Below are 6,000 nucleotides of genomic sequence, written 5' to 3'. Positions count from 1 at the left end.
TGTTACTCTGTGTAATCACGTTTTTCACGGCCACTTGTAAAGTTAACCTTTCTGGTAGGAGGCTGGTGTTACCGTTGTCATTTGTGTTTCATCTTATACCTAGTTTTGGTGTTTTGCCATGTCCCTCATAAACACACATGCATGCTTTAGCATGTATAGCTGTGGAAAGAAGCTTTCCATTACCTGCCACCCCCCTCACTGCAATCTGAGGAAGAAACCCAACACCTAACAAATACTAGAAAGAATCTTGCTGACGCAGGCTTCCCTCTTAACTAAAATTCCATCTCTAGGATTCAGTGAACTGGCAAATGCCATTGCTTCCAAATTGGGCCCATGTTGACCCTGCCTAAATGACTTCTACAATTCAGGTGGAAGTTGTCACTGGATACGTATTGCCAGTAAGAGCACGTTGTATCACCAGGAAGAGCAAACACCATGCATACACCCCCCACCCCTTATCTTTGCACCTCTGCACTTGCACACATCAGCAAATTAGATATATCTCTACTTGATTCACTGTCAGGCAGTGTAAGCCCTTCAACAGCAAAAGGGGGACAGAAGGGCTGTCCGAGCAACGTCACATGTTATTTTAGGTTTAATAACCAAGATAGGAGATAGAGTCTCACGTTTGATTGCTGGGAATACTAATGTCCTGTCAAAGTCAAGAAATGTGCTTAACTACGTGGCATTCACCTTACAGCTTATCGCTGCAGCTCAAAGCACTTCAGGAAAGTTGGCATGATACAACCCAGTTTCCTAGGAACAATCTAATTAAATTCTGTTTGTTCGTGTAATCTAAACTGTTGGACTATTCAAGTGATTTGCAATTAAAAAAAAACAAAAAAAAAACAAAAAAAAAAAAAACCCAAACAGAGTAAGATTCATAGAACCCTAGAACCTACACTGCTGTCCTTGGAAGAAGTGCAAATCATTTAAAGCATCTTAAGCCAGCTCAGGGTCTCTGTGAGAACACGGCAGATCTTGAAAGAGCTGGAGTATCCAGCTTATCTGTCCCACAATTCAAGCTCAGATGAAGAAAGGAGGAGCTAGGTATTAGAACAGAGAGTTGCACGTGACTGTTCCTGGATGTGAGTTCATGCAAAGCAAGTAAGTGTCCTGTCTCTGCGGCCAAGCATGGTGGGCAGGAAGTGTCGTGATGCTGGCTGCCTTCGCTGTGGGACATCACTCGCTAATGTCCTCTCAAGCCTTATGGGGCCGGACCCTCCCCATGCCCTTCCTCATCTAAACTGTGTAAGAACCCTGGGAGAGAAATTTGTTGTCCTTAGCTCACTAGTGCAAAGACCAGCTCAGAGAAGACAATTACCTTGCCCAGGTCATGCAGTTGGTACACAGCCATTCTAGAATGGAATCCACACTGATCTGGAAAAAAAAAAAATAGACTTTTTTTCTCCCGTGATACTGTCCTCCTTACCAGAAAGAAATAACAAAACAATTCAGTGTTCTGAGGCAAGGTTATATTTTAGGTGCAATTTTTCTGTGGGTCTCCACACTGTAAAATGAGAGGTGAGTAGATAAGGTACACCACTGAGCAATTTGAAAAACAAAATATGACAATGTTTGCCCAAGAGATCGGCGTGAGCCTAAACTCACAGTATCAGTACTCATGTTAGTATGCATGTTTCACAGGGCGATAACTGTTAGTTACTCCCCGATAAACCACAACACTGCACCTTCCAAGGTTGCACCAGAGACTGCCTATTAAATACACACACATTTCAGGCAGGAAGGGAGTTAAGGCAAGTTTTCAGTGATGAGTAGGAGTTCGCCAATGAAAGAAGTTTGAAGAAGAACAAGTCGTAAGTCCACACGCGCGCTGGGTTAGGGAGGCAATGGCAAACCAAAGCCAGTAGGACAGAACAAACGACAGGCAGAAAATAGTCGCCAGCATGTGATCACGGATAATGGTGTGAGGGCGGCATAACCCCAGGGACATTTCTTAAGGGGGAGTAAAGAAAATCCACTCGCTCCATCTCGGGTCTGTCTGGCTGCTATCAAACATCAAAGGAGTCTAGGGCTATATGACTTTGGTTTCAGGAGTCCAAACTTGCCTCATAATTCCCCCCCTCTGCTCGTCATGTTGGACCTTTTAAGAGAAGAACGATAAGGAAAAATGTCCCTTTATCATCTCTTTGCTGTGCAGGTGACTCAGCAGTCTCTGCAAATGTACTTGATAAGGCGAAGTGCAATGATAGAATAAGGACGGCCATGGAAAGCTTTCCCTTTGAGTCCCCTTTTTTTGTTTAACAAATCTGTGTAGCTTTGGGTATACCTGCAACTTCTCCAGGCAGGTTTGCCTAATGAGCACCTACCCTTGGCTATACTGACAAGGAATATGTGGGGTGGCCAACACCCTCTTGCTCTGGTTATACTACGTCTTCAGCATGAAGTCCTTTAGAGTCTGTGACATCTCTGCTGGGCTTTTTCACTTTATGTAATTTAGCCAATTTGAATTGCTCAGTTTTTCCACACTCACTAGAATCTTTGGCAAAAAGGTGCAATTTTGCAATGGGAAAGATCCCAAAGTAAAAAAAAACCAACAAAACAAAACAAAACAAAAAACCCAAACTAGTTGTTTCCCAAGTTCTGCTAATAATACATGCCTAAGATGAGTCCCGCAAATTCTCTTGGGCTTGCCTGCCATGTGGAAACAGGGGTGCTCATGTAGAACTGGGGTTTTAATGAGGTTTTATCTTTGTGGTTATCAGAACTAAAAACTCTATGGATTCCCAGGGTAGTGATTCAGAACATCACAAACGAGAGACTTACAGCATAATAAGACCACTAAATGCTAAACCAGAAAAAGGGTCAGAAAACAAACAATGTGCACCCAATGAGCCATGCCACAGGCGGGGACTGAACTTGGGGAATGTGGGAAAGAGGCCCTGTCCGTGTTCAGGAACCAAAATATCCTGGCAAGAAATGGCAGAACAAGTGAGGCCTGCAGGGAGGGCACAGGTTGATGGAACTTGGTGATGAAGGATTGAGTCTGGGTCCACTGACTGAGTGATTTTTTTAAAAGCTGACGTATGTGGTTTATCAGCAGTTAAGGACCAATCGCTAAAGTATGGAAACAGGACAATGTACAGTGATTCACTACTTTTGTCTTCCCCAGTTGATCACTGAAATTATCAGAGAGATAAAAACATTTTCTGTACTATTCTATTTTAAATATCGTAAATGTGGCATTTGTATGATAGACACGGCAACTGTTTGGAAAGTAAATCCTAAGAGTTCTCACCACAAGATTTTTTCTTTTTTCTTTTTCTTTTTCTTTTTATTGTATCTACGTGAGAAGATGGATGTTACCTACGGGCATCACATCACAATACATGTAAATCAAACCATCATGCTGTACGCCTTAAACTTTTGCAGCAATGGATGTCAATTATTTCTCAATAAAACTGCAAAAAATAAAAATGGTTACCTAAATCATAACAAAATAAAAAATAATTAAATGGTAACTCTCCCCTTTAGATGTTTTCTGTTTACCAGCACACACTGTCAACTGTGAAAAATAGTCATTATCACATATCTTTCACCAATGGGAATTGCCACAGAACAACTCACGTAATAAATGGGGGTCTGGAGTGGACCAGGGACAAACTGTGGTGTGTAACAGATGGCGTAAGGTTGCACAAACAACGAAGTCCCACTTGAATGGGGCAAGAGGAAACTGGATCGCTACCGCTGAGTGTCAGCAGTGCTTTGCAACTCACCGACCGGAGCCACACTGTGGGTGGGGACCCAAGATCAGCAGCTACCTCCAGCAGAGGTTAGAAGGAAGGTGGCTGGCCTCTCTATGGAGTGTTGGGCATTGCCTGTGTCTAACTTTTGCTTTTTAGTTTTTTTTATTAGGGAATGTTGGGGAATAGTGTGTTTCTCGAGGGCCCATCAGCTCCAAGTCAAGTCGTTGTCCTTTAGTTTAGTTGTGGAGGGTGTAGCTCACTGGCCCATGTGGGAATCAAACCCACAACCCTGTTGTTCAGAGCTTGTACTCTAACCGACTGAGCCTTCCGGCCGCCTCTCCTGTGTCTAACTTTTTAAATATACATTTTCCCATTTGACAAAATTGGATTTCATATATGCCTTGGCAAGTGTCCATTTGGTGCTAATAAATTAGGATATTGGGCCAGTATGAACACTTAATATATATTTTAAGTGTTTTAAAATGTGACATTTGACTACAAGAGAGATGAGGACTCACAGGGACTAAGGGTGACCCACTATTATAGTTTGTCTGGGACTGAGGGATGTTGGATTTTCAGGGCTAAAATGGACAGTCCCGGGAAAGTCAGATGGTTGGCCACCCTGAGGAGAAATAACTTGGAGGTAACGTCCCTATTAGGTAAATTTTGCATTTTGGGATAATTTTTGTGTCATCCCATTAAAGAATGTGGGAAAGTCCTAAAACAGCTTTAGTGTTTTCCTGAGGAAGAATTGTTCTTGTTGGAAATGGTTGTGGGATCGTGGAGAAGTGTCCAGTGGAAGACTAGAGGTTGCTGTCACGCTCGTGTGCTTCTCTCCTGACAATCCCGTGGGACAAGGGGATATTGGAGATTTGCTAGAGGAGGTCGCAGGCAGACGATGGGCCAGCTTGGGGAGTGGGGGACGGGTTGTCCTATGGGACCTGGTTTAAAGATCGGTGGATGAAGAGAAGTTCAAGAGCATATACATTTTTAAGGAATTCAGCCAGGACTGTTCACCTTTTCTTTGCTAGCGATCTTCTTTCAGTCAAACAGGAGTCACTGGCCTTGTCACAGGGTCTAGGACACTTCAATGCCAGCTGAGCCATAAGGCCAGCTTTCCTGTTAGGTTCCTGGGAAGACCTTTACTTGGCTTTATTTGTTCACTGCTGGCCCCTATGACTTGAGTAGCCGGCTTCTTAAGCTGTTTGTCAAGATATTTTGTTGTTGATCATTTCAAAATATCTCAGGTCTTTCACAGAATACAATACAGCCACATTCCTCACCCTAAAAAATGCCCTAAAACTTGGCATGAGGTCACGAGTCTGTGTTCAGCAGAAGAGGGCCACACAGTATCTGTATAAATCTTCAGTTAGGAAAAAGAAAATTAGGTGGCTCGTGAGTTCTGGGTGAGGCAAACTGAGAACAGGAAAAAGTTAATGTAGCAGGCTTAGCAAAGGCTGGTGGGGCAGGAACACGAAAGCCCAGCTCCCTCACCTAAGATGCTATTTTTACTCTAGCACTCCTTCCAGAACAAGGCAGGTCTTGGCCTTGGCCTAAAATCACACCCTTCCTTGACTTCCTCCCTCCCCTGACTTGCTTCCCTCACTTTCCTTTGAATTCCTCCCAGGAGCACTTCTTTTAACAAATTGCACATAAATTTTTGTCTCAGCATCTGCTCTTAGAACACCTCCTCCAAAGAGAAGACTTCAATTTTGTGGCATCCTAAGACAAGCTTCTCTGTGGAAAGGCCGAAGGCAAGCAGGTCCCTGCCTCTGGCCTGCAGAGCTTGAAAGGACTGAAATAGATGCCCTTCGTTCTCCATGGCTCACCTACATCCCTAGGGGACATTTTACATGCATCTGGGACAGGAATTGTGGGAGCAAACGAGAGGCAAATGACCAAATCCTGGCCTGTGGAGCACTCTTTAAGCTGCTGGGTCATGGGAGGCTTTGATGAAGTTTTAAAAACTGACATGGCCCCCCACCCCAGCCCCCAAATAGCTCTATATTTAGCCCAGCTTAAGTAGATCTATTCAAACACAAAGATGTATTTTTTTCCCTCTCATCACACTTCAAAGTTTTTTATGTCTCGATTTAAGCCAAGATGAGAATTGGAAGCACTATAGCATTTTTTTTTTTTTTCTTTTCTGGAAATTATTCTTGGGAAATGGCTCTCTTGAAAAAGCTGGTTCTTGTAATCTTTTCTGCTTAGTTTTCAGACATCTTTTTAGAACTTTGGATAAAAATCCAGACTTTAGATGTATATCTATTTAAATTTGACACATGCAAGAATT

Source organism: Rhinolophus sinicus, linkage group LG01 (assembly GCF_036562045.2).
Source record: "Rhinolophus sinicus isolate RSC01 linkage group LG01, ASM3656204v1, whole genome shotgun sequence".
Lineage (NCBI taxonomy): Eukaryota > Metazoa > Chordata > Mammalia > Chiroptera > Rhinolophidae > Rhinolophus > Rhinolophus sinicus.
This window is presented reverse-complemented; position numbering follows the sequence as displayed.